At 47.5% G+C, this 23,759-nt stretch overlaps 1 protein-coding gene across 1 annotated transcript in view; it reads left to right on the top strand.

Moving 5' to 3' along the window:
* Window positions 1–17,790, top strand: part of LOC146789715 (Golgi reassembly-stacking protein 1-like) — a 258,173-nt gene extending 240,383 nt beyond the window's left edge. Inside the window, exon 6 of the mRNA XM_085632047.1 lies at window positions 17,703–17,790. The gene's annotated coding sequence lies outside the window, so the exon portion shown is untranslated. The remainder of the gene's footprint in view (window positions 1–17,702) is intronic.
* The last annotated feature ends 5,969 nt before the right edge of the window (window positions 17,791–23,759 follow it).

Here is a 23,759-nt window from a genome sequence, read left to right as displayed (position 1 = left end):
GATGGGCCCGCTCCACGGCAAAGAACTTACTTAGGCCAGCCGGGGACAACTGTTGCAGGATAAGTTCCTCGACCACGAGGTCAACCGGGCGGTTTTCGGAGGACTCCGGTACACCTATGACGCGGATGTTGTTGCGTCGGGCACGTCCCTCGAAGTCCTCCAGCCGCCGGGCCATATGATCGTTGACCACCCTGATGTCCCCGAGCGCGGCCCGCAGATCCGACACCTCCGCACCGAGGGTGGAGGTCCGTGCATCGAGAGCCTGGACCCTCTCGTTAGTTTTGGAGAGATCGGCCCGGATTAAGGTGACGTCAATCGCGACAGTGTCGATCTTACGGGCCAGGGCCTCGTATTGCGTGGCAATGGTTTCCCTGATGCCATCAATGGCGCCCATAATGTCCTGCAGGGAAAGCTCCGTAGTGACGGTCGTGCCACCCCCGGCAGTGTCCGGGGGGAGGCCAGCAGCTCCAGGGGACCCTCTGCCCTGGGTGTAGCGGTCCATGTTGTTGCTCTGGACCGCTCCCCCGCGGAGGGAAGCCTTAGTCTTGCGCCCCTCGGGACCCCCTTTGCCCCCCATGTGAGCACGGTCACCCAAGGGGACCTCCGAGCAAGAGGTGTAAGGGCACCAGCAAGGAAAACCAGTGCCGCACCAAAGACCACAATATGTCGGTGTAGGGGATCCGAGGCGATAGGCACTCTAGTGGCAGGTGGAGACAAAGCCTCGTGCAGAGGCCCAGGAAGCACCCCGCCGCCTCGAGCGCGCCCGCCAGCTAGTCTCCTGAAGTCCAAAACCGAAACCGAAAGTGGTGGATCGGCAACTGGCACCGCGCTGAAGCCACTGTTGTTCAATTGCAACCCGGCCCCACGGGTCACCGTCACCCCGGTCACCTCCGTCGGGTGGGTCCCAAAAGTTCCGACGACGACAATTCAGGATTCCCAGGTCCGATTTGATTTTTGAAAAGAGATATGTGCTCAGCTGGTCTTCGTCTCCCAGATTCCATAAACCACGTCAGGATATTCTCAGGATAAATTCCGAGGAGCAGAAAGGGTCCGGGGAGCCCTGTGCTCACGCGACCATCTTGGATACGCGCTAGGCTCCTCCCTGCTCACCTTTTTTCTTAAGAATGGTGTGGGGGTGACTCAACGTGTTCTGGAGAGCTGCTGGGGCCACAGGCTCCAACATCCACACTTTCTGTTCTGGCCGGTAAACAGTCGGTACAGCCTTTTGGTCATGCCAAGCTTTCTGAAGCTCCTGGCTGGCCTGAAGGTTTTTGCTGGCGTTCTTCGTGTACTCAGCCATACGTGAACACAGGCCAATGAGATAGTCCACAATATCCTGTTTAGGAGGTATGAGAGGCTGCTCCCAGCCCTCCTTAACAAGGCACATTGGACCCATTAACTGAATGTCCGAACAGAAGTTCAAATGGGGTTTAGCCAACCCTCTTCTGTGGAACCTCTCTGTAGGCAAATAGAAGTCAGGGTAGTAAGACATCTCGTTATCGCCTGAGCTTGTCTGGGAGCCCCATGATCATACCGTTGAGGATTCTTTTTAATCTTTCAACAAGCCCATTGCACTGTGGATGGTAGGGTGTAGTAAACTTAGTTTACTCCACACTCTTTCCACAAGACAGCAATATAACTAGACATGGTTTGTACCTCCTGTCTTTTAAGACCTCCTTAGGGAAACCTACTCTGGAAAAGACTCCCAGAAGGACCCTAGCCACTACAGGAGCTGTAGTGGTCCTAAGGGGAATAGCCTCTGGATACCTAGTGGCATGGTCCACCACTACTAGGATGTAACCGTGTCCAGATGCTGTTGGAGGGTTTTTAGGACTAACAATGTCTAGTCCTACCCTCGCAAAGAGAGCCCCAACTAGTGGAAGTGGAATTAAGGGGGCTTTTGTAGTGCCACTGGACTTACCACTAGCTTGTCAAGTGACAACGGGGCGACAAAACTCCTTGGTATCCTCAGACATTTGGTGCCAGTGAAAATGAGGGACAAGCCTGTCCCAAGACTTAGGTTGGCCAAGATGTACTTCAAGGGTAATGTCGTGCCAGGGATAGAAGAAAACCCCTCAACTTCTGCGGTATTACCAACCTCCTGGTGGCACCATTCTTGGGGTCTCTACACTCCGAGAACAGAAGCCCATCTTCCCAATAGATCCTTGTAGGAAAGTAGGATTTGCTTTCATGGTCACCCCCACTTTTTGCCGGTGTAATTGTTTTTCTGACTAGTCTGACTGGGATCCTGCTATTTAGGACCCCAGTCTCTGTGCTTCTTCCCTAAATTGGACATGGTGAGTACTTGGGTACACTCCAGATTGGCTACTGGTGTACCCTGAGAACTCCCTAGTATATGGTACTGAGGTACCCAGGGCATAGTTATATCAGGGGTCTCCCATGGGTTGAAGGATACATTATGCCACCTATGAGAGACCACTCAAATTGTGACTACAAGCCTGCCATTGCAGCCTGTGTAAGCTGGTGCTAGCAACACTTACAACAGATATACATTTCCTAATATCTGAGTTCACTGCACTTAAAACCTATAAGTCACCCCTACGGCTTGCCTTTCAATCCTGCAGGCAGGATGCTTGGTTCGAAGTCGGAGGGTGCCCCTGCATGAGTGGGGCACCCCTACAATCTTCGGAGTCCATTCTCCCGGGTTGTAAGTAAATCGGCCACTAAGATACATGGAGTGTCCATGCTTCATTACGCTATGGCTATTTCTAAACTGGCTGTAACAAACCCTGTTGTGTTTGGTATCAAACATGTTGGAATCATACCCCCACACCATAAACGGTGTGAAAAGTATGATTCCATGCACTGTAAAGCTCCTCCAGGAGGCCCTCAGTGCTCCCGGTACCAGTCTTCTAGACCCAGACAGCAAACTATGGCTGCTGCTGACCAGGGACACGATTCTGCCCTCCTGCTGCTGAGCCGAGCTCTCAAAAGGGAAGGCAGGACAATAGGTTTTCTGTCACAGGGAGGTGTAACCACCTCCAAGACAGGACTTAGTTTATTGGGACACGGTGGGGGCACTTGTCAGTGCCACTTCACTGCTTTGAAGGCCACATTTGGTGCCCTCCTTGCTTACTACAGTTAAAACCAGTTCATGGAGCCATTGGCTCCCGCTCTGGTGCGAATCTGGACAAAGGACATGGGAGTATGTGCCCTTCCTCTGGGAGGGACCCCGGAATCGTCCCAACCCTTTCCTTAGGGTACTTAAGGGCTTACCTGTGGGTGGGTCCCTAGATTCATTGTGGGACAAGATTCAGATCCGAAACAACTTCTACTTCAACCATCTGGACACTCTGGACTTAGCTTTGGGAACCAAGACTGCAACTGGGAAGACTCCTGCTGCTCCTTTTCTCATTGTCCTGCAAGTCTGCTGCAACGTCTGTGTCCGTGCTCCATACAGGTTCTTCACAGGGCCTGTGGATATTCGAGAGACCTGAAGGAATCTCCCTTTGAGTGTAGAAGTCACCCCCCTGCATCTGCAGCCACCGCAACACAGCTGACCGGTCTGTTGATCCTGGGCTCCCACGGACTCCAAAAGACTAAGCAACACAGGTGGTGGTTCTACAACTCCCTCGAGGCCTGCACTGCCTTCTCACCGAGTTTGAATCCAGTATCCCTCGTCGGAACCGCTGAACCAGAACCCCTGTGCACCGCGTCGACTTGCTGTTACCAAAGCTTGTTGACTCTCTCCTCCAGAGATCTTCGGGCTCCAAGAAGCTCCAGCCTCAAGCATTTCCTGCAGCCAAGATCTTCGCCAGCACTGCATCCTTTGCACCGTGGGCCTGCATCCTTTTTTTTCAGCTGCTCAAGGTCCTCTTGCGACTCCAGTGCCTCAGGCCTGTGGGCCCTCTAGAGGGTCTTCTTTGGCTACAGTGGGCTCCCCTGCTTGCTCGGGGTCTGCTCTGACTTACCTGCTCGTGGTGAGTCACTTGGACCTTGCCGGTCCTGACACTGCCCTTTTTTCTACAACTACGTTGTTTGCCACTGCCAAGGCTTGTTGGTGACCCCTTGGGTCTTGACATGGGACAGCTCTTGAACGGATCATGGTCTTGCCCAGCGTCTCCAGGTCCGTACTGCTGCAACTTCGACACCGTGCAATTCTCCAGCATCTCCGACATCGGTGGGCTTTCATCTCCCGTGCCTCCTGGTCACTCCTGAGTGGCGTAGACTATGTCCCCTCTGCTTGCAGGTACCTCTCATCTTGAATCCACCTTTGGGTTCCACAGGACTCTTCTTTTTTTTTTTTTTTTTTTTGTTTTTTATTTTTTGCTGCCTTCACCAGCGGCATTTTCACTGAAGTCCTCCATTGTGGTCTATGGCGGTTTCCGGCATCACTTCGAACCTATGCACCCAGCTTCCCTGGTGTAGGTATCCTGGTTCCTGGGGTATCCATGGGTGGGGTGACTCTCCAACCTTCCATCTTCCTTTTGGGTTTCTTCATGGTCTGCTGGGATGTGTCCTTTTTTCTTTAAAATTGCAGCCTCGACTTACCCATTGGCTTACATTATGCACACGGTCGTGTTTCCACTCTGCACACAACCTCTGTGTGGTTCCTAGATACTCACCTTTGGTGGTTCCTTGGTTCCCCGGCTCTTATAAGTCTTTTGTGTCTATTCTCAACTTAAGTCGTGGTTCTTCTACCACTATTTAGGTCTCGCCTAGCAGCGCGCATGCGCTGCATAGGAAAAAGACCTTTTGTTATCGATTCGCTTTTCGCCCTAAAAACGTGCACACGTTGCATTGCTTTCAATGGCAACGCGTGCACGTTTAGCGATTACCTTGCGGGAGCGAGCTTTGACACCATATGTTTGTAATTAACTTGCAAACATATGGTGCCCCTGCTCGCTCCCGCAAGGGAGGAAACCGGAGCAGGCCCCCTCATCTCTCCCCTCCCCCTGCTGCCTCCTTTCAGCTCGAGGCGCGCGCTTGTTGTTTTATAGATATAATTGATGTCTGATTTGGTGAGCTCACGGCAGAGGGAACGCTCTGCCCTCCTAAGCCTATTTCAGGCAGGGGGTCGTCCAAAGAACAGAGGGCTTTGTGTTGTGTGTGAATGATCTGCAGACTCGATTCTAGATCCTGGAATTACAAAAAAGGAATTTCTGCTATTCCGGCACCAACCCCGGACACAAGCGTGACCCCGAGCCTCAGACTAGAAAGCCAGGCATCTGTTTGTTCTCCTGATAAGCAAACCAGTATTTTCAAGCCATGACATTACACTAATTACATATGGCCACAGCTATCTTAGGGATTAATGTTATCCGCACACAAGTCACTTCACAGTCACCAAACGAAGGGACACCGGAGGCCGTTATAGTCTAATTTTAGTCAGGAAATTCTTCTTCTGTTATTTGAACAGCCGCCACAAAAATAGAACCCACCAAAGGTAAAACACCCATCTGCATTCATGGAATCTGCAGAGGAGAGATGATGGGGATATGGCGTGAAAAAACAAGGACTAAGCGTTGCAGGAATTCCGGGTCACAGGTGCTGAGCCGCTCTGTCTGTGCACTCCCCTCCCCTTCTGAAAACAAAGGAAATAAACTTGATGCTCTCGTCAGCATATTTTGAGCCACTACAGTTAAGAATTATTTTTACCGTTTTTGATACAGCAGATATTAATTTAAGGCAACCAGTACACTGCACTCATTGATAGGGTTAAAAAGGTGATCATTAAAACATGCGATTCACTGTACATGGTGTGGACCCTTAAATAAATGCAACTTCCAGAACAGAAAGAACAATTCGTCGTGTAGGTAAAATACTAGAAAAGTAAGGGGCTAGGCAGGAAAAAATGTACCACCTACATGTATGTACCTATGTACTGTGGCACAGGTATTTGTAGAGTGCAGACGCACACCCGTGTACAATACTTGAAAGTGACAGCTATTTAGGGATGGGGTTTGAGAGTGGGTGGAATCCTTGTGGATGTCTGATGGGGTGCCCCTAAAGACATGCTTCTACACCTACTTACTAAATCATGCCTGCCCTATTCCTGCAGGAGGAATAGAGCAGACCTGATTTGCAGAGAAAAGTTGGCAATTCAATCCTTTTCACCCTTCCCTCATCTTTCCATGAGGAGTGTTCACCTATTCTGTAAGTGTGTCAGCGAGGACAGGGGCCTAGAGGAGGGCTCAGATAGGCAGAGCGCCAGGTATTCAGAAAACATATAACCAGGTACTAACAGCAACTTTACCCATAGGATATTAGCTATTGGAAGCCGCAGATAGGAGTGAGGGAGTAGCGAATGACCAGAGTGTCTACAACTGTGTGCCTAGGAGCAGGGCTTTAAGTGGGCCGGGACTCACCGTTGCTGAGCACCAGCAGTTTTTTAAAGGGGAGCTTGAAACTGGTCTCCATCGGGCTCTGTTTTGTGCCCTGGCATAGACGGTACGTTTTTTCCCCAGACTGCAGTGACAGCAGGCACATCAATGTGCGCGTGCTCACACTGCTCACTTCTCACTAGTGGAGAGAAGTTACGGCATGATGTCATGCCAGGTGAGCGTTTTAGGGGAAGGGAAATCCTTTAAAGAGTCATATTCTATCTGGATTTCCCCTCTCTTTTTGAAACTGAGGAGCAGCAACATTATTGTGGTGTCAACAAGGCTTTAAGTGGAAGCTTTTTCAATATTATATACAAGCCATAGTTGCTGCTTATTTATCTTATGGAACTAACAACCATTGACATAGCCAATAGTCCTGACTTGTTGTAGGTATGATGTTACTTGTTGTATCATATATCTGAATGCAGTGACAACAAGCATTGGCATAGCCAATAGGTCTCGCCTTTGGGACCTTATAAGAATTTAATTATGCAGCAAAACATCCTTGGTGCAACATTAACTGTTGCATGGCTAAACACTTATAATGTCCCAAAGGCGAGACCTATTGGCTATGCCAATGCTTGTTTTGTATATGGTTTGATCCCCTCCTCGAGACCACTGTGTATTTGTGCTACTTACGTGTTCTTTTTCCAAAGTATTTGTGTGTATCGTGTTTATATCGACGGATAGGAGATATTGCCATGTGTTAGTGATTGTCATGTGTTAGTGATTGTTTATAACTATGCTGTGTGGTTTTTTCACTTAACCTGCACCGTAAGATCAATTACTGGTAAATCAATCTGCTTTAAACTCCTTCTGGACTACGCCCGAAGGCTGCCCTCCACAGGTACCACTTGGAGAGCTTTCTAAGGTTATCTAAGACCGCTAAAATCACCATAAGGGTTGTCTGAATTAGTGCAGGGTGCTACACTTGCGTAAGTGTGAACCATATATTAAGCCAGTCTCCTACAATCCTATGGGACCCACTGACATTCCCTGCCTCCTCAGCAGCAGCTTGCTGTCTGAGCTATTCAAGAGAGGGGCAGGATGTCTGCCCCAAACTCAAATCTGCCCTGGAAGGGCCTCTTGTCCCCAAAGAATCTGCCTGGTCAGGCCCATGTTCCTCTGGGGCAGTTCCTTCACAGGAACTGGGATCATCTCCCTAAGGAGATCTACTCGTACTGGGAGTTTGGAAGGAGGATAAATCTTTACCCTTCTTGCTCCTTCTCTTAGGAGCTAGCTGGTCCATTCTTTCAGGATCCATTACTCCCTCAGTGCTTAGCTGTTTGGCCCGAGATCTAGTGACGGCAAATGCACTGGCAGATATTCCCATCATCTCTGCATGTGTCCTGAATTCCACTTCAGACCAGGCTGAAGTTTCTAAATCATTTCCCAACAGACAATATACAGGTGGGTCTGGAGAAACCACAACTCTTTTAGGGCCTGTTACCCGTCCCCAACTGAGATTCACAGCTGCCAAGGAGTGATCAGTCCTGACATTGCTAGAGTTGGTCTCTTGGTACAATTGTCCAAGTATGATCTATTCAGGGGACATACAGTTCTCTGTCACCATTGTAACACTGCCCCTGTGTCCCTGTAAGCCATAGCTTCTTTTCCATTAATCAAAGGCTGTTGCCTGCGCTTGCCCAAGCTAGTAGTATTTAGAAGTAAAGAGGCTGTCCCAATCTGTGACAGTGGTATGGATCTTGCCAAAGTGGGTGTTCTGACGAGGCAAGAACCCACGGTTAACTCTACTAATCCCTTCGGATCTGTACTACTTGTACTGGTGCTAGGGGGAGCAGTTGCCTTAGGGGCAGTGGTAGTAGCTTCCTTGGTGATGGCCTTAGGACAATTAGCATCCCTTGGCCTATGGCCTTGCTTCTTACACAGCACCAAGGTTTCTTTTTAGAGTTGTTGGAGTTTTGGACTCACCCCCAGAAGTCGGATTTTGGGTACCTTGAGAAGACTCCTTTTTATCTTTACCCCTCTCCCCATCCTTCTCTGGGGCCTTAGACGAATCTTGCTTCTTCTGCTCCCCTCCACCACCATGATTTTCTGCTTAACCCTCGTGCGGACCCATTTGTCTGCCTTCTTTCCCAATTCTTCGGGAAATGGTAGATAGGAGTCCACCGGGTACTGGTGTAGTTGTTGATTTTTGACAATTAAGTGTGTGCTCCCTCATCAACAAATTGTACAATCTCTCATAGTCCTGTACCTTGCTTCCATGAATCCAGCCTTCCAGAACCTTAATAGCATTGCCTATTAAATCAACCCAGTCTTGAGTGTGTTCCTTCTGTGTGTCCCTAAACATAACTCTGTGCTGTTGAGTTGTCAAACCAAACCCATCTATGAATGCACTCTTCAAGACTTAGTAATTATCAGCATCCTCTTCTCTAACTGTGAGGAGCTTGTCTCTGCCTTTGTTAGCAAAGGAGTGCCACAGGATAGCTGCCCACTGCCCTTGAGGGACCTTCTGGAATTTACAGGCCCTCTCTAAAGCAGTGATCCATTTATGGACATCATCCTCCTCCTCCTGGTAAGGAGGGACTATCCTGCTAAGGTTCCTAGTGTCAAAGGAGTGTTCCCTGTTCTATGTACACCAGTGCTGCCACCATGAGACTAGTCCCAAATTCTTTCTAGCTCTCTGGACTTCCAGGGTCTCTTTATCAAGAACCAAATGTTCTTCCTTGAGCTTGAGTTTTATCAGGTGGTGCTCCCTTTCCAAAGGCTCATTCCTCTAGCTAAAGATGGAGGTCCCTATGAAATTAACAGAAGCATTGGAATTGGCAGAGGAGGACATAGACCTACCCTGCATTCTCTGCACCCTCCCAGGAGGAACAAGGTGGACCTACCTCTAGGGACACCCTCTGTGCTATCAATACTATTCCCTGGGGGATCAGAGTTTACCAGGGTGGAGTTATCAGATTCCTCCTGGTCATGCTCAGAATTGAGGTCACTAGGGACAACCCCTGTGGGAAAGTGCCCTCCTTTTGCATGGTCACCCCCACTTTGTGCCAAACTGTTTATGTACTTTGACTGATTGTGCCCTGGGTTCCTGCCAACCTGGTACCCAGGACCTATGTTCTTTCGCTAAAACTGCATTAATACAAAACCCATTTGGCACTCTTTGGCCACATGTACGACCCTTGTAACTGGTACCATAGGAATCAAGGCCACTGTGGCCAGGAAAGGCCTCTAAGAGCTGCAGCACTTATTGTGCAACCCTTAGAGTGCAAGTACCTTTACACCCACACCTACCTACCCTAGTGAATACTGAACTTCCAAAGACTGCAGAAAGGGTTCTGCTAGGTTCTTAACAACCAAACTGACCATTCAGTAGAACTTACTTGTTTACAACAATATTTTTATATGTGAGGATTTTTCATTAAATCCACATCTAGATTAGCTGGTAAAACCGTGCAGGCTTAAATCCCAACTGCTGCACAGCAATGTAGGAGGCTGGCTTAGTATATGGTGCACACTTAGTTAAGTAAAGCACCCTGCAGTAATCCAGACAACCCTTATGGTGATTTTAGTGGTCTTAGACAACCATAGAAAGCTCTGAGTGGTAGCTGTGGTGAGCAGCCTTCAGGCTTAGTCCAGAAGGAGTGTTTAGCAGCTTGTTTTACCAGAACGAATCATATAGTGTAGATTAAACGAAAAAGAACCACACAATGTAGTTATAAAAATAGTTATTTATTATACACTCTTACTAACACATTGCTATATCTCCTTCACAGCAATATGAACACAGTACACACAATAGTTCTGAAGGAAACTGGTAAGTAAGCACAAATAAACAGTGGTCTCCAGGTGGAGATCAATCCATATACTAAAGAAGTGGAATGCGAACTGCGACCAAAGTCGAGACTTGACCCAGAAGACTCAGAAGAGCTTGGGAGCCAAGGAACCACCCGAGGTAAATACCCAGGAACCCCACGAAGGCTGTGTGCAGATTGGAAACACAACCACGTACTCAATACACGTCAATACGGAAGTCGTGGTTTCAGTTTGAAGAAGGACCCTTCCCATTGGACCCTGAAGAAACCCCGTAAAAGATGGAAGGTTGGAGAGTCACCTCACACGTGGATACCCCACGAACCAAGATACCTATACCAGGAAAGCCTGGTGCAAATTGTGTCAGAAACCACCGTAGACCACAGTGGAGGTCTTCAGTGAAGATGCCGTTGGTGAAGAAGGTGAAAAAGTCTGGTGGAATCTAAGGATGGATTCTTGAAGAGAAGTACTTGCAAGCAGAGGAGGCAGAGTCTATGCCACTTGGGAATGACCAGGAGGCTTGGAAGACCAGTGACCACCGATGACGGAAGATGCAGGAGAATTGATGGTGACCTTGTCTCTGCAGCTGTGAGGATCAGGCGACTCTGTGGAAGACCAGGAGCCATTCACGAGCTGTCCCACGTTGTAAGTCGAGAACCAGGGGGTCAGTGTCAGGCAGAAGCAACAACAAGCCCTGACAGCAGCAAGAGACATGGAAAACAAAGAAGGTGCAGTGTCGGGACCAGCTAGGTCCAGTTGACTTACCAAATCAAGGAGAGTCAGAGCGGGCCCCAAGCAAGCAGGAGAGCCCACTGAGGTCAAAAAAACACCCTCAAGAGGACCGATAGGCCGAAGGCACAGGAGTCTCAAGAGCACCTCAAGCAGCTCACCAAGGATGCAGGCCCACGGTGCAGAGGATGCGGTGAGGACGAAGATCTTGGTAGCAAGAGATGCTGGAGGCTGGAGCTTCTTGTAGCCCGAAGATCTCTGGAGGACAGTCAACAAACCTTGGCAACTTCGAATCAATGTGGTGCACAGGGGTCTGTTCTAGCGGTTCCGAGGAGGATACTCAAACTTGCTGAGAAGACAGTGCAGACCTCGAGGAAGTTGCAGAACCACCATCTGTGTTACTGAGCCTTTCCGAGTCTGTGGGGCCTTGGGGGCAGCAGACCAGTCAGCTTTGTTGCGGTGCCTGCAGATGCAGAGAAGTAACTCCTTCACTCCGAGAGATTACTTCGGGTGTCTTTAATGCCCACAGGCCTGGAGATGAACTTGGATGAAGCACAGGCACAGACGATGCAGAAAACTAGCAGGACGATGAGACCAGAAGCAGCAGGAGTCTTCCTTGATACAGTTTCGGTTCCAGGCGAAGTCCAAGGTACCCAGATGGTAGAAGTGGAAGTGGTTTCCGATCTGAATCTTGTCCCACAACAAATCTGAAGAGCCACACACAGGTAATCCCTTAACTACCCTAGGGAAAGGGTTGGAACGCTTCAGGGAATGCTCCAAGAGGTGGGGCTGGACAGAGGGAAGGAAACTCCCATGTCCTTTGTTCAGCTTCGTGCCAGGGTGGGAGCCAATGGCTCCCTGAACTGGTTCCAACTGGAGTATGCAAGGAGGGCACCAAATGTGCCCTTCAAAACAGTCTGGTGGTGCTGGCAAGCGCCCCCACCCCATCCCAATACACAAAGTCCTGTCTGGCAGGTGGTCACAACTCCCTGTGACAGAAAACCTATTGTTCTACCTTTCCCTGCTCGAGCTCAACTCAGCAGCAGGGTTGCAGAATTGTCTGTGGTCGGCAGCAGCACTAGCGTGCTTTACCCTGAAAGGTTGGTACCGGGAATACAGGAGGGCTCTCTAGGGGAGCCCCTCAGTACATGGGATCCTAAATCCAATACTGGAATCTGTGTTGGGGTAGGATTTCAACATGTTTGATACCAAACATGAGCGGTTTCGGTGCAGCCAATATATAGTTGGACATCTCGTAATTGATGTCCACTATATGTATAAAATGGCTGACCGCACTACAAGGCCTGGCGAATAGACTCCTGGGTCTGTAGGGGGTGTCCTGCTCATGCAATGCACCCTCACACTTATAATCTAGCAGCCTGCCTTCAGGATTGAAAGGTATGTCTTCGGGGTGACCTATAGTTTTTAAGTGCAGTGATCTCGGATATAAAGAAACTTATATCTGTTGTGAGTGGTGCTAGCACCAGCTTACACAGGCTGCAATGGCAGGCCTTTAGGCACTGTTTGAGTGGTCACTCATGGGTGTTATAATACATGCTGCAGCCCATGGGAGACCCCTGGGGTACCAATGCCCTGGGTACCTTAGTACTATATACTAGGGGCTTATAAGGGTACATCGGTAGCCAATTGGGAAGGTACCAAAGTACTTACCATAGTCAAATTTAAGGAGAGCACAGCGACTGTGGTCCTGATTAGCAGGATCCCAGACAGACTAGTCAGAAAACAGAATAACACCAGCAAAAAGTGGGGATAACCATGAAAGTAGATGTTACTTTCCTTCACCAGGTCTCGCTGTGTATATATAGCGTTTTCTTGGCCACTATGGTCTTTTTTGCATCTCCGGGTAAAATCTAGTAGTCTGTTCTGCATGGAATTGAGCACCTCCCTGTGAAACAGAAGGGGCAGGGTTTGAGTGATGTACAGCATCTTGGGTAGGAGGTTCATTTTTAGGTCGACCATTCGTGGGCCCTTGCATATACTTTTGTATATACTTATGTGTATATGTACTTTGTGGGCTCTGGATATCACCCCTAGGACTTGTCTGCTTCCGCTTAGGGACTTGTTTTCTGTTCAACTGCCTTTATTTAACTGTCTTGATAGTAAACGACCAGCAGAGGTCAGTAAAATATCAGAATTGCTTTCTGCTGAGGGACTTTCTTTTTTAAAATGTTCTAGCAGCTGTCTATATTTAACTTTCTTGATAGAAAACGACCAGCAGAGGTCAGTAAAATAACAGAATCACTTTAGCATTCTCTGGATTCCAGTCCATAGAAATTGTCTTCCACGAGCACCCGTAGACAATTTTGTTTTTCAAACCTATATTTTTAGTGATATGATCACCGGAGGCCCTGATTTTATTTTAAAAACAGCTTTGGACTATACCATTTACGGCTGAAAGGCAATATTTTTCTCCATGTGTTCAGATACCTAGCGTGTCGAGCAGTTTGGTGCCTACGTTCCCTCCTTGTTAGAGAACAGTGGATGTTTCAGCACCCTGGTTAATACCGATTGCATTGCAAATGCTTGTTATAAAAGTTATTTGTCCAAACCAGAAAATCTCAAGTTTGCCTCAACGGTATAAGTCCTTGTGTAATGTATTTAGTAGTGGTAACATTGTACTAACGGGCTCACAGAGTGGAGTTAAATATGCCTAAATAGTCCTGGGAGTACGTTTCAATTCGAAGATTGTGCTCTGTTGAAGAGACCCTCCAGGTAGGTGGAAGGGTGGGGACTCCCAATGCAGTTCATTTCTCATATTTAATGTTAAAGCCGAGACTCTTGGCTTATATTTCTTGAATGAGCGTGCAGGGAGTGACTCCCATGGATCACTCAGGAAACCTAATGTATACTATGCAAAGACTAGTTTATAAGTCATGCTATCAACCTCGATAACCGGATCCTTGGGTTAGACTTGATTTTGTAGGTCAGGGGCTCAAGGGCCAGTACTAAAACGCTGGGGGAGAGAAGGCAACAATGTCTGGTACCCCTTCGTAGTGGTATTGATTAGTCAGTGCAGTGTGAATGCGCAACCTGGTTGTGGGATGAACATGTATACCTCTGATCCGGTTGTTTTTTTCCGGGACCAAGGGGGTCTGGTCTTAGACTTTAAAAGTGTATTGCCAATCCAGTCCATCAAAAGCCTTTCTCAGCATATAATGAGAGCAGCAAGAATTGGATTTTTTGATTTTCAGGAGCCTGAAAAAGGTTGACAAACATTTGTATACCTGGCCTGTCTCCCTAGAATGTACCCAGATTAGGTTAGCTGTATTGGATGCAGTCAAACGTTTTCCAGTTGTTTCCAGAGAATTTTTGTAAAGATTTTTTTAATCAATATTTAGTAAAGCTCTAGGCCTGTAGGAAGTGTATATTGGTTTGTGAATCAGAACAGTCTCTGAGTCCATCATTCATTTCTGAGTCGGGAGAATAATTAAATAGGCATGAGGAGAGGATTTGACCCCCACCCCAACCCATCCCATCATATGGAGTACAAACTCCCCATCTGTGACAATCTTGGTGTGTCCCAATCGGGCCATGAACAAGGTGTCATGCTCTGCATTTTCCCAGTAAAAATTGAGGGCCTCCTTGATGAGAGTCTGAAATTAGCAGATCATTAAAAGCTAGCTCGTTCAGCCAACAGTGTTTGATTGAGGGGGTCAGGTGAAGACTCCTTGCATATCGAACCAAGCCAAGATTGGGGCATGATCGGACAAAATCTGGGTTTCTATACTGCTCTCTAGGAATTGTGGGATCACGCGTCTCGGAGTAAAAACATATCTATTCTTGTGGAAATCTTATGAACATTAAAGTAAAAGGTGTATTATCTTTCCATCCCATGTAATTCACTCCAGATCCCAATGAGACCCATGTCTCTAATGCCCTCCTCTAGATGTATAGTTAGAGACTCTTTCCTTTTGCAAGATCTATTAAGAGTTGGGTTCAATCAATCAGAGGTTTATATAGCGTGCTACTCACCCGTGAGGGTCTCAAGGTGCCTGGTGGGGGGGGGGGGGGGGGGGAGCAGAGCAGGTCTGGGTCAGTGAAAAGCCAGGTCTTGAGGTCCTTCCTGAACGTGTGAAGCGTTTGGGAGCGTCTGATGTTGACCGGGAGCTCGTTCCAGGTCTTGGCTGCGATGTAGAAGAAAGCTCTCCCGCCAGTTCTGTTTCTGCGGATGCAGGGGACCTTTGCCAGGTCGAGGTCAGCGGAGCGGAGGTTCCTCTTGGGTATGTGCAAACATGCTCGGTCGTTGAGGTATTTGGGGCCGATGTTGAGGGATTTGTAGGCGTGGGTGAGGAGTTTGAAGGTGACTCTCTTCTCGACGGGGAGCCAGTGGAGGCTTCGCAGATGTAGGGTCATATGCTTGTGGCGCGGAGTCCCTTAGACGAGCCTGGCAGCGGCGTTCTGGATGGTTTGGAGTTTGCGTAGAAGAGTTTTGTTGATTCTGGCGTAGAGGGCGTTGCCGTAGTCTATTCTGCTGGTTATTAGTGCATAGGTGACAGTCTTTCTGCAGTAGGGGGGATCCATTTGCAGGTCTTACAGAGGATGTGGAGGCAGTTGAAACTGGTGGACATGACGGCGTTGATCTGGCAGGTCATGGAGAGCGAGGAGTCGAGGATTATGCCGAGGTTCAGTACGTTGTCAGGGTGGGTGGGCTCCCGAGGGCGGGGGGCCACCAGGTGTTGTCCCATGCTGAGGTGCAGGGTCCGAGGATGAGGACCTCGGTCTTCTCAGAGTTGAGCTCTAGGCAGCTATCCTTCATCCAGGCTGCTACGTTTCTCATTCCTTCCTGGAAGCAGAGTCTGGTGTCTTCTGGGTTCTTGGTGAGGGAGAGGATGAGCTGGGTGTTATCGGCGTAGGATACGATGCTGAGCCCGTGCTGTCTGATGGTGGCGATGGGGGCCATGTAGATTTTGAAGAGCGTTGTGCTAAGTGATCCTTGGGGTACTTTGCAGATGTCAGTGGGGTTGGAGAGGAAGGGGGCGGAGTCTGATCCTCTGGGTTCTGTCAGAGAGGAAGGATTGGATCCAGTCAAGGGCGGATCCATGTATTCCTGAGTTGTGGAGTCTGGCGGCTAGCGTGCGATGTGAGACGTTGTCGAAGGCTGCGGAGAGGTCTTGGAGGATGAGGACTGCGGTGTGTCCCTGGTCTAGCAGCATGCGGATGTCGTCGGTGGCGGAGAGGAGCGTGGTCTCGGTGCTGTGGTTGCTGCGGATGCCAGACTGGGATGCATCTAGGATGGAGTTATCTTCGATGAAGGTGGTCAGCTGGGCGTTCACTAGTCTTTCGGGGCCGCTGTTTTTCACTGAGAAGACACGCCTCCTAAGCGGAAGTGAGCCACGCCCTCAATCCCGCTCATGGCGGCAATCTTGGATCTCGGTCACGCTGGCTCACTGATCCAAATCCAGGTTATATCCTGGAACTCTGGTCTGTATAAGCCTATGGAATCAATCACTCCCAGGAGGTTCTATCTCGAGGATTCATGCTTTTACCGTTTCAATTTGGCCTGATAGCAGCTGCTTTCTGTGTTCTGCTGGGTGTGGTGCACTGAGCTCAGAATGGGAACATATTGAGTCCCCCACATGTTCAATTAAAAAAAGTTTTTACATAGCAGGTGTCATGCCCTATGGGTCTCTAGGGCTTAGCTTAGGGGTGACTTACATGAATTTAAAAAAGGTTTAGACCTGGCAAAAGCATGGGCGGCTCCTCCGCTGTGGCAGAGGAGCGTCTCCCCACTGCTTTTAAGCAGTGAGAAACATAAAATGACAATAACCTAGTTATTGTCCTTTTAGGTTTCCTATCCTGCTGCTTTGCGATGGGTGGGCTCTGCTCTCCGGGCAGGGGAGGAGTGGTTTGCCTACTCCAAAGTCCACAATGACTGTTTGGTCGGCCCTCTTGGGCTGCCCAAACCAGTCGTGCTCTTCCCTGTTCTTCATGCAGGCTGCATTACAGCCTGCATGGAGAACATGCCCACCCCCTCCAGCCCATGGCTAAGCGCCGTGTGACGGCACTCAGACCAATCACAATGGTGCAATTGTAGCATTATGATTGGCTTAGGGGAGGGAGCCTGGCTTCCTGGTCCTGTCGGAGGCAGGAGAGCAGGAGCGGGAAAGATGCAGGACCAGGCCTCGAGGTATGTTTTTAAAAACTTTATTTGATTAATTCCGATCACAACCCTCCCCCACCTGTGACTCATACCAGCCGCAAGCAGGCAAAAGGTTTATTTTGCTAGATCGAAATGGCTGTTTTTAAAACTGCACTGCAGGCTGCATTGGCAGGCCTGAGATGTTTTACAGTGCTACTTTAGTGGACGCACAATGAGTGCTTTTGCCCACTTGTAGCATTTATTTTACAGGCCTTGGGTACATGTAGTACCATTTTCTAGGAACTTATTAGTCAATGCTAACTTTATATTCTTTGAGGGAGCTATCTCAAGAACTTTACCACTTGTTTGCCACGGTAAAGTGCACAGAGTGCTAAGGGCAGCAAAAAGAGTGCAGCCAAGGATGTCAGATCTAACACTATTTTTTTAACACACCATGATTCACAATATCAGAAGTTGCATGTTGAGTAGTTGGAGCCAAGTCATACTACCTCTCTGCATAGCACGCAATACAAATTAGCCCATTGCTGTGCTGCACCGTAGTCTTTCTGTAAATTGTAGTGTTTTTGTTCTCATTGAATACATTTGTTTTCTTGGTGACTGCTGATCCCTGCCATACTTGACAAACACTGTTGTAAGCGCGATTGATTAAAAAATGACAAATGATCAATTAGGGTGCGTTTATAATTGATATTTTTATGTGGTTGCTGACAAGCTATCTTCTCTCTTTCTAGACTGTTATGCCGGGACTCTGGGGGTGAAACTGAATCTATGCTTCTCAACGAAACAGTGCCACAATGGGTGATAGATATCACTGTGGATGTACGTATTTTAATTTTCTTGACGGATTGTATGTTAATAAAATGTGCTTCCTCTTGAAATTTACTTGTAGGATCGTGCTGGCCATCTGCTTTTCATTATTTCTCAAGATATAGCAGCAATTCAGATCAGTCATGGTCAAACCAGGCTTTCATCATGTCAGGTTTTTATACACAAAGTTGCAGTAAATTGGGTAATAGTAATCCAGATTATTTACAGCATCGAGAAATGGCTCAGTTGCAATATAAACGCTATATGAAAAAAAGTTGGTATACTTACTCTAGAGCTGCAATATCTTTTTGCGCTTCAGTTCAACTATACGCTTTTAAGCTTCTCTCCTGGAGAAAATGTGCTTCACGTTTGTATTGAAGGACCCTTTCCTCTAGTGACAGGATTATGTTGTGCACCTTTTCTTCTCTAGGCAGAAGGTTCATGTGAAATAAATCGATTACTGCAGTTCCTCTGGTAAACAATGTATGCTTCCTTAACATGTTGCACAATTGAAGCTTAATTGGATCCTAAACCAGCCATGGCAAATTGATAATCTGTAGCTCCATGTAGCAGAGAATTAGCAAACCTGACCCTCGTAAGGTATTTTGTCACAGGTGAGGGGTTAGTGAGGAAGAACGACAGCATTTCAACAGCCTGTGGCGTCAGGAAAGCATAAACATGCCTTTTGGTCCCCTGCAAATGTCTGTGAACGCCCCTGCCTAGGGTAAGCTCCCTGATTTTTTTGATGATGTTTTTCCTCATTCTGTCTTAAATCTGAATCTTTTATGAACAGAATGCAGAGACTGCAAGTTGATCAGCTGCCGCAAGGTTTTTACAAAATAAACACAAAATTCCCTTCTTAAACGGTTATCCAACATAAAATATAGTTTCCGGTTTCCCTCTCGGAAATGGCTTCCCACCTTAGCACAAATATGTTTGCCTTGACAAGCTACTTTGTCTTGCTTACAAAAATGTTCGCATATGTTTTCATCTACACATTGTTCTGTGTGTACTAATGAAAAAGAAAAGGCGTTTGCGGCAGGATTTCCCAATGCTAAGGAGATTTACCTTGAAAACCATGGTGATTTAATAAACAAAGTCATGTTTATTCCCAAGAGGTGGCGAGAAGCCGAAAAAGAGAGGAAGGATATATACAAACTAATGCGTAACTAAGACTACAGATTCAGTTTAGTTTAACCTACCTGCTTCCAAAGCAAACCCTTTACTGGTGGGTATACTGTTGAATAGTTTATATCCTTAAACATCACATAGCACTTGAATCTCACTGCCAGAGCAGTTTCTAAGAAGTATGCACCAGTGCTATGAAGTATTCAAATGGTCATCTTGTCCCATCTTTCACTTATTCATCTCTCACCTAGATTTATTCAGATTATGCAAAGTCCTTGACTTAGTCACAGATATGCAAGCTTTTAATAGCTGATTGAATTACGTGCCCAAGAAATGTCTTAACTTTTAATAGCTTGCTTGCATATCCCAATTGATTTTTCTTTTTCTCAGTGTTCCTCCATTCTACAAGTTTCTCAAGAAAAGTGGTACACATAGTGGTTGATTTGTGGCCATGGTACCACTAATCCTTGTATTAGTAATTTTTCCTCTTACATGCAGTATTTAACCTGTGTGAGAAAACTGCTTTGTATTATGGATGTAACCTCAAGCTAATGTATACTCTCCATTCAAGCTCCCTAATGTGTATCGTCCTGTCCTGTCCCGTTCACTAAACTCTGCAGCAAACTGTCATGCTAAGCCGTATTAGTAATCCTGTAGAATTTCAAACTCTAGTGTCACTTCAACAAAAACAAAATGCCAACTACGTTCTCCTAGTCTGACTGAGAACGTCTTGTGAGGACCATTAAGTCTCTTTCCGTTCTTAGACTTTCATAGATCCTTTGATTGAAAATGCACTGACGGTGCAAAGTTGACATTGTATTTGCTGTTGCACTGCAGAATCCTTTTTGAGAGACTGATCTCAGCAGACAAGCAACGTTTAATCAATTATAAATAACCCTGCACGCAGTGGACTTGTAGCACTTCTCCACATGATTGCTAGTTTTTCAATATTTGCACCTATGTTAAAGATGCTTGCCAAAGAACTGTAGATGGGTGTAAAATATGGTTTTTACAGTATATATGCACATTTGTATAACCTGTATTGCTAGGGTTCGTCATTTCCTAAGAACTTCCCATTCTAATGGATATTTCTTCCTACAGATTCCTCACCTCTTGAATACCCAGACACACGAGGGATGCGGAAACTTCGCAATAGCTTTCCTGTGCCAGGTGTTTGGCTCCAGCTTGGTGTCAGTTGCAGCTCAGAGATGACCTCACTGGAGACTTGTAGCATCATTCCGGCGTCCTGATGTAATTTCCTTTATATCTGCAGTCCTTGACACAGATCCATGCTGCTCTCTGTGAATCAACAAAAAAATATGTTTGCAGTGCTTAGGAGTATTCCATCCACAACTAAAATATGAGGCTTTAAGCCCTACCCCTCCTGCCATGGACAGATGTCCATATCAGACCCCCACCAGGTCTGTCTATAGTTCTTTGGGCTGAAGCACTACAAGTCATTTGACAAGTGCAGCCTCGTGTACACCAACACATTGAGCAGGAGGCAAAACTTCCTTTGGTGCATGTAGTGAGTTACATGCTCTGTGCCAATCACTTTCCAGGTCTGAGTCCAAGTCACACTCTTCTCCCTCCTCAAAATCTTCACAAAAAGAAGAGTCAACACAACGTCCCATCTCAAAATACTGCTCCTGCTGGTGAGGTAGGTCTCCTTGACTTTTGCATCCCATTGAAGTCCTTCAACAAATCAGAGCTGGGTTGTATCATCTGGTAGAAGAGCCCATGCTGACACTAGCTACACTTCCAGGCCCGGTTCCTGCTCTGGACCCATATGCTGCTCTAACGCCTGCATCCTTCTTAGCTTACTAGGAACATCTGTTGCAGATATCATAGCGCAGTTTACGAATGCTGTAATTCCCTCTGGTGTGCCCACCGTCCCTATTGAACCATTTAGACCTCCGATTGGAGTACATGGTGAGGATTTCCGTGGCGTCAACTGGCCTCAAAACCATGCTACAAGGTGCCCTCTGGTGTAGGCCAGAGCTTTCAGGACACCCAGTACTTTGCTGATAGCCCCCGCTCTGCTGTCGGCCCATTTTCAGATGCCATCACCTGCTTATGCCCACTGTCAAATCCCTTCCCCACAAACTAACTCTTCTTATGTGTTGCAGAAGGGAAGCACAACAGCTAGCTGAAGGCACAGGGAATGCACCCACCCTTGCCTTGCACCAGGGAAACAATATCTGGATGAAAGAGAGGATCAGGCTCTGATCCAATTCAAATTCGCCAAGTGATCCTGCATGTGGATAAGACCAGTGAGGGAGCTAACTTGCTCCCTCTTGGAGTCTCATACAAATGAACTATTTGGCAATACAGAATGACAATGGGCTTGATTTCTTGCCAGAGATGGATATTTGCAGCACGTTTGAGGAAGACAGCAAAGGTGCTAGGGTTGCCACATCCCACAGATGAGGCCAAGTCAAGTATCTTGACTAAGATACTTCCATCTGCTTCAAACCACTTGCCTCATTTAATGATGTTCTAATGGAGCCAATCAAAGTGACATGGAACAATCCGACATCTGCCCCATCAGTCAGCAAACTTGACTACTGTGGGTTATCTCCAGGAGATCCAGACTTAATCTCGATTCATCCTTCTCCAGGAGAGCTTGATAGTGCAAGCCTAGTCTTTCTAAAGCCTTTTCCATAGCATCACCGAACATAAAATCTTAGAAGTTGGAAGCCATAGGCAAAAAGGTGTTCTCAGCTGGAAGGCTGGTTCTGAGATTAATGAACACTGCAAGCCGCCTTGCCAGATCCACCCATGTACTGGGGGAGGGGGGGCAGGCTTGGTGGTATCTGGGCTGCATGAAAACCTGAATGACAGTTTGCTGAGGAGATGGTGATGGTCAGGATGCCCTCAGGCCCCTTGAGCAGGCCTGAAAATTGTGTATTTGGGGGCGAGGGCCATGGGGTCCTCCATTGCCCAAAGAAATTGCTTGGCTGCATTGCACAGGCTTCTCACGTGACTTTCAAACCAGCCATTTGATGGCTGTTGACTATTCAGCAAGAGAGCATATTGAGTCCTCCAACGATTTAGTGAGCCCCTAAAATTTGGTCCTGGAGGCTCCAGCAATTGATCTTCACAGGTAACACAGGACGTTTTGAGGGTACTCCAAAGGACTTCGTTTTCACCAGCCTGTACAACCCATCTAAAAAACCTAACCAGTTTCTTACGCAGTACAAAGGTTGAGGCAAGCTCAAAGGCATATAGGCCCAGCAACCTTCCTAAAGCATCCCCGCACCAGCAGATAAACCGCTATAGTCACCTTTTAAGAGAGCACACACAACCACTTTGGGGGTAGGGTATCGATCATTCTGCCGGCTTGGAATGCTATTATGACAAACCTGTGGATCCTACAGATTATAGAAAGCGGATACAACAGACCGCTCCCTGGATTCACCCATCTCAATCCCTTCATTCATACAACCACACACTGATCCTACAAAAGGAGGTGGTGGCTCTTTTGCAAACGGGAGCAGTGGAATTGCACCCAGAGCAGGAGATTGGGAAGGGGTGCTAATCCCAATACTTCCTGGTTCAAAAGAAGGAATGCAGTCTGTCAGATTCTGGAGCTCAGGATTTTCAACTTCTACCTATGCAAGGAAAAGTTGAGAATGCTACCCCTAGATCAAGTGCTTTTGTCACTGGAAGCAGACTACTTGCTGATGTCCTTCAACTTGCATGAAGCCTATTTCTACATAACCATTCTGCAGTCACTGGAAGCATCTGCAGTTCCTGGAAGGCTCCTCCCACTACCAGTTTGCGGTCCTTCTGTATGGACTAACATCAGCACCCAGGATTTCCTTAAAGGTCATATAAGTGGTTGCAGCACATCTGCGCAGGTCGGGAAGCTTTGTGTTGCCATACCTGGATGATTGGCAGGTTAGGGCAGGATTGCGTCTGCTGCTGGTGGACCGCCTAAAATCCAAAGCAATCCCTGGTGTTCAACTTAGGCTTTTCCATCAACCTGCCCAAGTCGTACTTGGAGCTCATAGGGGCAATAGAGGACACAACATCTCTGTGGGCTTTCTCTCCTCACCAGAGTGTCTTGGACATTAAGGATAATATTTTGATGTTTCGGAAGAGAATTCCCATTTCATTCCTGATGGTTTTTCATCTTTTGGCTTCCTGCATCATATTGTCACACATGCACGCCGGACATGAGGGCTGTCCAGTGGTGCCTCCCTGTGCAGCGTTCCCAACATGAGGGTGAGCTCAGCCATCCTGGTTGGTTGAAGAGATCCCGAAGCAATGGAAACCCTTTTGCTTCTCACTAGCAGTGGTGAATGGTTCCACCTTGAGGTTTCTGTTCTCTGCAAGAGCCGGGTTTGCACAGCAACTTGCTTGACAGCAATTAGTCTGGTTTTCCTGCCTTCCCTTCGCATTTGATCTGCCTGATCTTAATAGACACCATGACCGGAATGTGCTATGTGAACAAGCAAGGAGGAAATTGGCCTTGTTTTATTCTGCCAGGAAACTGACGATCTGGGCACAAATGCAAGGAATATGGCTGGATACCCAACTTTCTGGCAGGCACTGATGTTTTAAAGAATGGGCATTTGCCAGGAGTCCACCCTTGTAAGGTCCCCACTGCGTAGAGGCTTATCACAAGCCTCCCTGAGTCTGGCATGCCTTACTGCCAGGCCTAGCAGGTAACCTCACCAGTTACCTAATCCCAATTTCCAAATACTGTTTTTTTTAAAAAGAAGATAGGAATGTGTGATCGGTGGAGGTCCATTACCAAAACTTAACATAGAAGATTGTTTTAGTTTTGTGAACTGTGGTCAATCTACACCAAAAAATATGCCCAATCATGAACAATGAATTACAAT

Source organism: Triturus cristatus, chromosome 10 (genome assembly GCF_964204655.1).
Source record: "Triturus cristatus chromosome 10, aTriCri1.1, whole genome shotgun sequence".
NCBI lineage: Eukaryota > Metazoa > Chordata > Amphibia > Caudata > Salamandridae > Triturus > Triturus cristatus.
This window is presented reverse-complemented; position numbering and strand designations above follow the sequence as displayed.